Below are 12,858 nucleotides of genomic sequence, written 5' to 3' on the forward strand. Positions count from 1 at the left end.
TCTCTGGAAAATGACATTCGAGGGGCCCCCCGAGCATTGGAAAAGGAAAAGAAATAATTATTGTTCTATAATAATTATAATAGTGGACTTTTTGAGATTTTCATATGACATTCATGTTCACTATGTATAAATATATGTTTTTTGGAAGTTGTTCAGAGTCAATATCTTTCTCCGTTCAAGAGATAATCCTTAATTGCCCAAAAGTAAACAAGCATAATTAAGGAGTAATTTTATATATATAACCATATTAACCACATATTCATAACCGTCACTTTCTTCTCCATACATTGGTTGTCGCAAATCACTGTTTATCTCATTTGTTTGTGACTTTATCAACTGGTTTTGTATACACCATTTTGACAATTTGTTTTGTGCTTAAATTAATTGTTTCAGTGAATTTTCATTTTGTATTATAACTCAAAATTTTCTTTGTGAGGATACCTTCAAGTTGCTGCCAAGCCTTTCATCATATCCATACTGGTTCTTGAGATATTTACTAATTGGTGGATAGTTAATCAACAATAATTAAGAAGAACCACTTATCAGGTTTTCACAATCTTTGAGATTTGTCACCTTATGGTCAATAGTATATTCTGACACCAGAAGTTTGTTCCTAATTACTATATATTCTGGGGGTTTTTTTCGTTGACTGATTATACTTATTTTAATATTTGTATTGTGAAAGGTAGAGAAAGTTGATTTGTGTGAAAATCTACAAAATTAACTGTTTATGTTACAATTTCTACATCATTTGTTTTTGGCACGGCACATACTTAACCTATGCATATAATATTTTCTCTGGGTCTGTTTCAGTATTTGAATTACGTTACAGCATTATACGTTTTTCAAGTTCATGATTATTAATTTAGTATTGTCAAATGTTATATTTTTGTGATTTAATTGTGGTCTGATAATTGCACCAAGGTGCAATTGAAAAAAAAAATTCTAATTAAGTCTGCGACGCTCTTGCCGACTATATATAATTTGTTTTTCAAATTTTTCTATCACCAATGGTTTCCCCTGATCCACATTGTATATAGTTATTCTAATATATAGACAGGAAGCCATAGAAGCATGTGTTATATATATTTTCTCATGTTTTGGCGGGAGAATAAAGTGCAACGGTTTTCTGCTTTTGAGCTGTCACCACAGATCTCATAAATAGTGAACGCGTCTCGTTTCTTCGCGTTTGCTTCTACCTGTCAAAAGTTCAACCTCATAAATAGTAAACATATTTTTTGTATCTTTGTGTGTGTTAATAATAATAACGGGTCAATGTGTGAGCCGCTTCTTATATATTTATCTATTTATTAATCCCATGGGCTGTTGCATTCAACGTTATATTTATCAAAATCGGCCTTATTGAATTACTATGATGTTACATATATATATATACACTATCTATTAATAAGTATTTGGACACCTATGCAAATGACGATATCTGCGGTCCTGAGATACGTCACGCCCTCCGCCGGTATATATCGTGTAGGAAACAACATCGGCATTAGTCGCATGCAAGATGCCGCGCAGTTCGGAGCTCTCTGATTTCGAGAAAGGTATAATTATCGGGTATCACAAAAATGACCGATCCTTAAGGGACATATCTAGCGAGCTGAAGTACCCAAAATCGACAGTGGCCTATGTGATTAAGAAGTGGAAGGTGAGCTGTGATTGTCGGAATTTGCCCCGAGTCGGCAGACGAACGAAACTGGGAGATAGAGACCGACGGGTGCTGTCCAGAGAAATTCGGAAGAACCGCACCCAACCGATGGCCCTCATCCGCGAGGAGTTTCAACAGGCATCCGGGAGTATTGTTTCAATGAATACCATCCGTAAGGAAGCACATCTGATTGGTTTTCATGGTCGTGCTGCTGCCCATAAGCCTTTGATTACAAAGTCCAACCACGTTGCTCGGTTAATGTGGTGCAAAGCACATCGAAATTGGACCGTAGATCAGTGGAAACGTGTTCTTTGGAGCGACGAATCAAGGTTCACCCTCTACCATTCGGATGGCAGGGTCTGGGTCTGGTGTCTGCCTGGAGAACGTCTCCTGCCAGAATGCATTGTGCCAACAGTCAAGTTCGGCGGAGGTGGAATTATGATCTGGGGGTGTTTCTCCTGGTATGGACTGGGACCCTTGGTCCCCATTCATGGTAAGCTCAACGCCGATGCCTACTGCACTATTTTGGATGACAATGTGGTTCCTACGTTGTGGCAGTTTTACGGGGTGGACCCCTGTTACTTCCAGGACGACAATGCCAGCTGTCATACTGCGAGGTTAACCAAGGCTTGGTATGGTGCCAATGGGGTTCATCGAATGGACTGGCCTGCCCAGACCTGAACCCTATCGAGAACCTCTGGGACGAGTTGGATCGCCGAATCAAGGGGTGCCCTACCCGTCCAAAATCGGTGAAGGAACTGACATGTCTTCTCCAAGCCAAGTGGAAGAAAATACCACTAGCCGTCACACAAGGACTTGTGGAAAGTATGCCCTGGAGGGTTCACGCTGTAATTGCCTCTCGTGGAGGCTCTACCAACTATTGATTTTGAATAAAGTTAGTTTTTCTTTTCTATCACAGGTGTCCAAATACTTATTGGTAGATAGTGTATATATATATATACAGTATATATTCATGCTTGCTATTTCTTCGTAGGAGTAATTCCAATATTTGCAAATTTAACTGTTTAAGGTATTGGAAAATTTCAACAATTTTTTGAAATATTAATATCTGGTATATATGCTATAAATTTTTGTTTCGGCTGAAATTTTTTGCTAAGCTGGAAATCTCTGGAACCAGTGTAAGGTTTTTGTGGTACAGTTATGTGTCAAATTTTCAGTCACTGCTATATACCGCATAGTTGGTCACATCTTTCTTTAAGGTTCTTGTTGTGTGTACTTGTATTCTGTGGTGCTTTTTCAAGTTTTCAAGTACCTTAAATAAGATCTTTTTTCTTTAAAATATATAACTATTGCTTATAATGTCATATTTTGTATATTCTATGCTTTGCAATTTCTAAGGCACACTGAATATTTTGTTATTTTGTTGCATAATTCTGTGTATGGTTTTATGCTTGATGTGTTGTGTGCCCAATTATTGTGTATAAGGTCTCCACAGAGCCATACCACCCTAGCTTAAATTTTTTTTTTTTTTTTTGTGGATTTTGCGTATTAGAAATCCGTAGACTTTGATTAAAAGCACATGACCACTCTAAACAAGTGGCACATCTGGTGCAGAAATGACAAGCGCTAAAGGTTCACGCTATCACAAATAAAAGTTATGGCCAAACGGCGAAAGGAAAATCAATTGAGCAAGGTTTGCATGGAGACTTTTACGAGTATAACACCTGCGAAGAAGGAACCGAACAAAAAAGGGAAGAAAAAGAAGACTCAGTCATCCAATCCGCTTATGGAAAGCAACAGCGCAATGAATTGCAAATGTAGTCATTCTGTATGTGAGTGTAGTGAGCGGAATGAATCACCAGAAGAAACAGAATTGGGTGAAAAGGACGATGAGGAGACAGAGGTTGCAGATATCCTATCATTGGGGGTAACTACTAACAGCGACACTTTTGGAATTCAGGCAGAAAGTAAGAGCAAGGCCCAAGGGGAAAAAACTTATGAGCGGGAAAAAAAGCAATGGAGAAAAACAAAGGAACCCCCCCCCCCCCCAGAGAAAAGCAACAGCCAAGAAGTAAAGACATGAAGGAGAAGATAATCAAGAGCAATCTCAATAAACAACAGGTGTTGTCCTTGCCAACAATCACAACAGAACCAGTACATGGACACAATCAAGTCAATCAGGGCCCAAATCTTGAAATGTTGGGAGTAGACAGAATTCTGAAAACACAAAAGACACAAGAGTTAAACAGCACTGGACTCAGACAAGCCATTGAAACTGATGAATCCAATTATGCTGAGGACAACTTCCTGAAGATAGAGAACACCACCATTTAGATACAAAGGGCGCAGGAGTGACACGCAGGGGTCCAGCCCCCACAGAGATAGCAATGACTCAGCCGGTGCAGAATGGGAACGGACACAAAAATAATACCGGACCAGAAATGATATTTGGAAAAGAAGAGAGGGTTAACGAGGAGCAGAGAATACAAGTCCCAATAAAAGAGGACAAGCAGTCAAATAAGGAGGAAGGAACTTGTGTCATGACACCGAATGCAAAGGGAAAGCCTTGCTAAGGAACTTCCAAGTCAATATATTTCTGGAGCCCAGAATCTGACGACTCAACTGAGGAGGAAGAAAGGCCGACCAGAGTCAAAATACAAGACCCACGGGTCTTTAGGAAAAATGGATCCAAGGTGAATACTGATGGCTGTGAAACATCAAGTAAACTTCAGAAAAAGAGCGGGGAAAACAGGGCAAGCAGAAGGAGAACACACATAAAGTTCAAAATCGCATCAATCAAGAGATCAAGCCCATCTGTCAATTCAACCCTCTGGATTCAGATGGACACAGCACTTCTTCGGATGAGGAAACTCAAAAGACATGAAAACCCATTTGCCACCGATGTAAGAAGGGTATCTTGGAAAACACGATTAAAAAGGCTGAGGATATATATGCTGGACTGCACTGTGTGGAACCACAAGAAAACTTGGAGGCCTATTACAGAGATCGAGTCCAGGAAGCACAGGAGCTGGTACTACGTGTGCACCCGGAAAAGCAGAAAATACACTTCAAGGAATATAGCAGAAATGGGAAATACACCAATGTCTTGAAGATGCTCAGCTGTATTAAGGACATTGTCCGGTCTTCCGGATGCCACAAGAATGAAAATTGCTGCAATCTCCCCAAAGCAGCCAGGAAGAGGGCAAGTATGCGGATAACAAAGGTGGAAGAGTGGATCGAGAGGAGCTGTGAACCAAATAAGACGGCCCGTAGGCGAACCGACACACAAGAACCAACGGAAAAAATTAGCATCGTACAGCAAGCCATAGCCCAAGCTTATAAGACCACACAAACTGGGACACAGGAACAAGAACTTACTCTAGGAAATAAAAAGGACAGGGGCAGAAGTGATCAGCTGAGTAGTAGGACTAGTACGACTCCAGAAAACGATGAAGTCAACAAGGATAAAAACAGGAAGGAGGACAGGACAAATTCATCTATGATACGAGAAACTTAGGAGATGCCGCGTCTCCCCAAAAAAATGGGCATTGATGCCCAAAAAAAAACCAAAAAAATACTAGATCAGTTTGAAATATTCAATGAAATCAACGCTATGGATGCAACATCGACAGAAACATCACCGGAAGAATTTAAAGAGGTAAAATGTTAAAAAGTAAACGGGGAAAGAAAAGGGAGAAACCGGGTGGAAAGAAGAAGGAAAAACAGGAAAATAATGTCTCAGGAAAACTTCATACTATTCTTCTCATCCAAAATCATAAATCTTAGAAACGAGACATATACTACGAATTTGAAACAATTGTGAACAAATTACACAGGAAAATATGTCAAACTCGTAAAATTAGTAAGGGTTATGCAGTTGATTGTTATAAAAACGACACTTGTTTTGAGATTAAAACAGAGATCCTGTCTTGGAAATTAACTAGAGATAATATTTATGCAGTGCTTACAGAATCAGCAAATTTTGAGGAAAGAAGCAGTATTAAACAATCAGCAGTAATACAAAGTAACCCTAATGAAAATATCTTCAAAAGAAGTAAAACAACCAGTTCAAATACATCAAATAATGAATCTAATGTTGAAAAAACAGGTACTGTTCTTATTTACATTAGAAGACACTCTATGGATGATGAAATAATCAGCTTAACAAAATTTTTGGACAATTTAGACTTGGAGATAATATCATCCGGTCCAATTAGGAATGGTACTGCAATTAAATGAAAATCTATACAAACTTGTCATAATATCAAGAACAGTTTGGCAGCTCGTAGTTTTCTAAGAAATCACGCTATAGCATTTGTCAAGATTGATAAATTCAACCGACAGAATAACAAAACCGTTAAAACAAGATATGATACATGGAATAATCAGAAATATGCTAAAGAAGAATTTTCTATAGATTTGAAAAAAATTAGTACAAGAGATTACGGTACTCTGAGAAAAGACCTCGAAGAACAGATAACATATGCTGGTCTTCAACACCTATTACGAAAAATTTATAGATATCAAGGAGGTCTCAGGATTAAATGTGTACATCATTATACGGCCAAGCGGCCATAAGTAGAGAAATTTGTAATAATTTCAAAATAAAAAATTACCTACAAATAAATAATTAATGTATCTTCATCTTTTTCATCATATAATTTGCATAATGAATAAAGCAATAAAACTTTTACAGTTTAATGCTAATAAAAGCGGAATAGCAACAAATATAATTCCCCTTCAGTCTTCTAAAAATGAATGGGATATTCTTATGCTCCTAGAACCTTTTCAGAGAAATGGTAAACTTCTGTAATTACCAAGATGGCCGAGATAGACTTCACTAAATAATAAAGCAGCCATTGTAATAGCTAATGAACATATAATGGGAGCCACATATGTAAGAACCCATAATTGTGTTGCTATAAAGATATCTACTCACAAAGATGAACTTATTCTTATCTTGGCATACTCATCTCCATACAAAAAACTTGAAGATACTATTCAAGAATTTAACTCTGTATGCGGTTCATTAACCAATATCCCAAGTCTTATATCTGCGGATTTGAATGCGCACCATCAAAGCTGGGGGTATAAAGACAATAATCCAAGAGGATGGTTGCTATTGGACTTTGTTAATGCGCATCAGTTAGTCTTCCATAATGATGGGTCCACGACTTAAGAGAACTTTGGAGCGATAGGGGCTTCTGACGTCACACTTTCTAATTTTGTCTCGCCCTTGGATCAGTTGACTTGAAGAGTTCTTAAGGAAGATATATCACGCAGCCCTTATCATTATATAGAAATTTCTATACAAGAATCACAGATACTCAGTTATATGACAAAATTCTCAAATTCTCAACGTTGAATTTATAAATTCTTGAAATCATTAGAAAATGACATTCATCAACGCCGCTGTGGTGGTCGAGTGGTTATAGTGCCGGACTCGTGATGCGAGGATCCGGGTTCGAACCCCACAGTGGTGGTCGGCTGAAGTTGGTTTTCTGTGGTTCCCAACTTCAAGGCGCAAATGCGAGCCGATCTCCCCGTTAAAAAGTCTCGCCACAGAGAGCAACAGTCCTACAACGGTAAATCATTCAACCATAACACTTCACTCATAGTTAGTAAAACTGGGGGCAGATGACAGCACTACACATAACAAGCATTACACAGAAACTAACTTTACGTCAGGTTTCACTGCACGTACACACACATTCCCGCATGTACCGATTCGTTGGGGGGTTCCGCGGGGGGGGGGGGGGTGCATGTGTGGTGTAGCACTAGTAGGTAGGGGCTCGGGGATCCATGATGTTCTTGGGTCAGCCACCTCGTTGGGCAATTTGCCTGTTGTGGCGTTGTATTTGTATATTTGTATATTTGTATCAACAACTCAATAAAATTCAATCGGCTGAGAACGAAAAACAATTAGACCGATATACTTGCGATCTTTTCAATAATATTCAAGATAAAGGTAACCTTTACCTAAAAGTCAACAAGCAAAGAAACAGGTATTTTGACAGTTGGTGGACTAAGGATCTGGAGGTGGCCAGGAGAAAGGTTAGAGCCAGTAAAAGACGATTTCTTACAGCTAATGATGATAATAGGGAAGTTCTTAGAATAATTTTGCATAGAAATAGAGAGTGTTATACTAAACTGCTCCGAAAAACCAAGAAGGATTCATGGAGAAATGTCTGTAGCGCTGCGACTGATCCCTATGGTACGTTTTATAAGGCCACTGTCAAGCAATCTTCCCTATCACCACAAATTTTCTAAGCAACTGATCCAGAGGAAAATTTATCCATTAAGGATCATGCATTGAGGCAACTTCAACTCTTCTTCCCGGAGAAATTAGTGATACTTCCAGATGCATCAAATTCAATTAAATCATCACAACCGAAATCAGATATAAATTTATTCAAAAAAATGTCTACAACTCTCATTCTTTCCCAGTCATTTTAAGCAAAGCAAGGTTTTATTCTTCTTGAAAAAATATGAAGATCCCTCACACTATAATATATATTAATTCATATAGGCCTATACACCTGCTGTGTACATTTGGGAAACTTTTTGAGAAGATCTTGTGCTAAATAATCTTTCTTTCTCGATAAATCTTCTGTTTTCAGCCTATTTCAATATAGTTTCCTTCATGGCAGATCGACTGACCAGACTTTGTTTCAAATCTTGATGGAGATCAATAAACAAAAGGCAAAACAGCATAACATTGTGGTTATTACTCTGGATATTCAGGGAGCTTTTGACAACATAGATCATCAGATTATTGGTCTTAAGATGTCTGAACTCCCTATCCCATCCAACCTTGTGGACACAATGAAGAGCCTTTTGCAGAATAGAATGGTTCAAATCAACACTCCGCTAGGTGCAGTCTCACACAAGATGACAAAAGGATGCCAGCAGGGATCATGTTCTGGTCCCCTGAGGTGGAACCTGTTTATAAATGACCTACTGAAGCAAAGGTGACCTAATAACGTTAGGGTCCAGGCTTAATGCAGACGACATCATTGTAATAGCCTCGGGCCCGGGGGTGGAAAGGACAGGAGCCCTTGCAACGTTTATAATAAATAAAATCAATGACTGGCTGGCTATTCATGGCCTAAACATAGCTTCTGAAAAAACTAACTTTATGTGGATTTCCTCAAAAAGACCCCCATCTATTAAGATTGGTGATAGATTCATCAAAAAGAAGTCTAGTATCAAAATACTTGGAGTACATTTTGACGATAAATTTAACCCTATTGACAGCTCAGGGTCGAACACAAAAACTTCTTCAAAAAAAGCTACTTATTTTCACAAAATCTTTTCAAAATGACCACAGGGTCACGTGATTCTAGAATGCTTTCCCCCCAATATGTGACAATGGATAATTGGCATGTATGATAAGAAGTCGAGAGGGGGCTGAACCAAAGTGACAGGCTGGTAACGTCCGGTGACTGACCCTTTCTTCCCAGAAATGTACTTTCTCCTTTCATTCTCCAGAGTTTTTCTATTTTCCGAACTAAATAAAAAACACATAAAGGCGGGATATACTGAAAATTTTGAACAAAATTATTGTAGCGCATTTATAGATGCTCAGCATTCTATGTTAAATAACTATCAATAAATAACTAATCTATCAATATAGATTAGCATTAACAGGCAATAAAATTTACTTGCTTTTGCTTGTGAAATATTGATATAATTAACTTAGTAACAGAATGTCAGAACGTACTAAGAAGAAATTACTAATCCATCCACCAGGTATTTAAAAATTATTAAGAGTTAAATTATTAAAGTTATTAAGAGTTAAATTATTAAGAGTTATTTTACTCGAGAATCATAGTTTCTTATCTTTTATTTTTGTGAAAATGGCATGGAATCCAAGGAAATGACTGAATTCAAATTTAAAAAATAGCAGATCACATGGGTAGAGATACGAGGGGGACACTGCCCCCCCTCCCAACGTCAAAGGTTAAGTCGACTAGTCTAATGTATATGTGTATATATGAATTGATATCATCACCTTGCCCTCACAGCAATACTGACCGTGCCCCCCAGACTTTGAAGTTTATCTCCGTCTAAGGTAGATAATCTTATCACAAGAGAGATTTCTGCATATTTTCTAGGAAGTTTACATTCCTCAACCTTTTTGGGGGGATCGCAAATCTTTACAAAGAAAACTATTAGTGACATCACAAAAGAGAAAAAACTAGACATTTCATCTTTGCATCAACCATTTTGACAAAAAAAAAAGGGGTGGCCAACTTGGCTCGGCATTTATTTGATACAATAGAAGTTCCTCTTCTGAGAAAAAGTGTTTACTAGTTCTCTCTCTTTCATTTTGGATTTATTTTTGTTGCACCATGGTCATTTTGTGTACACTTATCTGTTGTAGCTACTGTGGGTACTAGGAGAATAGCCAGTTTTAAGAAGTCCGATAAAATAGCTGTTGTATTGGCACACAATAGACAATTGAAAGTACAACAGAGATGAGATTTTTTTAAACTCAAGCAGCTGTTATTTTGCTGTATTTACGAGTCTGGATTTACTGGTTCGCAAGTAAAATAACATGCACCCTGTATAAGAATATATTAATACTAGGGGGGCTCTGCCCCCCCTGCCGCCTTTGGCATCCAACCCCCATCCTTTTCCTCTTCACAACATATCTTGTTTATTTCGTCCCACTTCATCAGAGTGCTATGGAAAGGGACACGTGAAAGCACAAGCTTACTAAAGAAGCGAATTTTACAATAATAAAGCAACAAAAAACAAATGTGATTCATCAAGTAACCCCAGAAAACTTCCCAATGGGGGTCCCCAAACTCCAATTCCCTGAATTTTAGTGAGGGACCCAGACTGGATTTATCTTGGGCTTCCACTGTTGCAAAATTCCACAGAAAATAATGATATGCATCCATGGCCCCCAAAATTAATCCTGTCAATTTCCACATGGGGCCCCTGACCTGGAAGCTTGTTGGTTATCCGCCGCTGCGAGTGGTATGAAATATTTTCATTCGTATCCATTTTACCAACGAATAAAATCCAGGGCCCCAACCAATTACCTGGGTCATCAATTTGCATACTTTTAGTGGGGCCCCCGAACTGGCTTTACCTCGGGCTACCGATGTTGCAAATTTTACAATTAAATAATAAAAATATGAGATTCATCCAGCTGCCCCCGAAATGGAACGTGTCAAATTTTTCATGGGGAGGGGGGGGGGCTGACCTGGATGCTTGTCGGACATCCCCCCCCCCCCCTGTGAGGGACCATGGAAATTTTTCATTTTTATTAATTTTACAAATAATAAAGTTTAGGGCCCCACATACAGTAGCGGGTACCCAATACGCAAATTTTTAGTGGGGGACCTAGACTATATTTATCTCGGGCTTCAGCTGTTGCAATTTCCACAATGTTAAACAAAAGAAAACAATGAGATTAATCCAGGGCCCCCAAAATGAAACCTATAAATTTCCACATGGGCCCCCGACAGGCCCGTCATTAGGGGGGGGTTATATATATATACATATATTGAGTACATGTTCTTTGCCTCCACCCCCCTTCCTGTAAAAAGTTGAAATGACGACCCTGGTTCTCGACCTCGAAGCTTTGCCGACGTCCACAGCTGCGACTGCCACGAAAAATTTTCATTTGTATTCATTTTACCATCGAATAAAATCCATCGCCCCCAACAAAATACGCCGTACCCAGAAAAGAATAAGATTCATCCAGGGCCCCCAAAATGAAATGGGGTGCCCGACTCGGAAGCTTATCGGGTATACCCCCTGTGAGGGCCATGGCAAATATTCATTTTCATTCATTTTACCAACGAATAAAATCCAGCACCCCACGCAATCACTCCGGACCGAATTCACCGATTTTTATGGGGGGCCCCCCGGACTGGATATATCTTGGGCTTCCGCTATCGGAAATTTTTCAGTTTTGAAGCAGCAAGAAAACAACATGAGGTCCATCAAGGGCCTCTGGAAATTAAACCTTTTAACTTCCCCATGAAGGTATATGTGCAATGCCACCCCCAGGTAACAAGACCCTGTATGTTGGGAGCACTGGTGATTTATGTATATTATATAATGTCGGCATGACCCCCACAAGAGCAGGGCTGACAGGCTGGAACGATTCTGATCACTTTTTGATTTATCACACTATAAATTAACCACAGAGGGGCCCGTGAAAAAGCTGGTTTGGGGCCCCGCTATCTCTCCCATTCTAGGGGCCTCTGGGTTACATACACATAACTTAGTCTCGATGGGGGATATGCAAGAGTTGGTCCCGATATGCAAGAGTTGAATGAAAACTTGAACCATTGTGTAACCGACTTCCGTAACCCAAAAACGTAACAGATTTTCGTTACGTAAAATCGTCACTAATTTCTGTTGCTTAAAAACGGGCCCTTTTCGAGTTTGTGATTTTATATTATAGAGTAGATAATAATAATTCAAAGCAAAAAAGAGCGAAACCCTTTTAGAACGTTGTTCAACGGACGGCTTTTAAAACGACGCAACGTACCAACGAGAACAACGTATTACCGAATGACATTAAACTGTCTAAGAAACAATTTGAGCAAGACAAAGCGACTCACTAAAGAGTTGTTACTGTAAATTAATAATATATATATGCCCTTGATAAGTATATATATATGAGTGTGCTCTTTCCTCATAATTTCAGTATTCTTTTGACAATGTTGCTAGCTATAGATCATAAGCAGAGATAGACATGAAGGGCTGTGAGGGGGAAGATGACACGATGATGAGGTCTTCAGTACCAGAAATCTGGTCTAGTGTTTCTCGTATTGTATTCCGCGCAAAACTCTGGGTTCCGATAGTAATTTTAAGTTTTTATAGTTTCCCTTAGGTTTTTTATTTTGATGTTCTTTTGTGCAATACACAGTAGGATTTCGACACCCGAAAAATAGATCAACCGGGTACAGAAAGGCACGAAACTATAGTTCAGTACGGATAGAACAAGCCGCAAAAAAAAACATATAAAAAGTTCGTGCTGTGTTCGAATTTTTTTTGACAAGCAGCGGCATCGGAGCCAGGGGTGTGGTGGGTGCACGATCATCCACATTATTTTGTAGCACCACATTATTTATTGGCACCCCCAAATTAATTCAGAAATCGAAATCATTTTCATGATCAAGTCAAGCACCCATGTCTCAACGCCTTTGTTGATGTATCCTGACGCCTTTGATGACAAGAGGTGGAAAAACGGTTTGAATAATGATTAT

The 12,858-nt window shown here is 38.9% G+C and overlaps 1 protein-coding gene across 1 annotated transcript in view; it reads left to right on the forward strand.

Moving 5' to 3' along the window:
• LOC149078243 (uncharacterized) overlaps positions 1-12,858 on the forward strand; it is a 299,838-nt gene that overhangs the window by 238,907 nt on the left and 48,073 nt on the right. The window lies entirely within an intron of this gene.

This window comes from Pholcus phalangioides, unplaced genomic scaffold (assembly GCF_987345545.1).
Source record: "Pholcus phalangioides strain wild (caught in Gottingen) unplaced genomic scaffold, Ppha-v1.0 ptg000014l_1, whole genome shotgun sequence".
NCBI lineage: Eukaryota > Metazoa > Arthropoda > Arachnida > Araneae > Pholcidae > Pholcus > Pholcus phalangioides.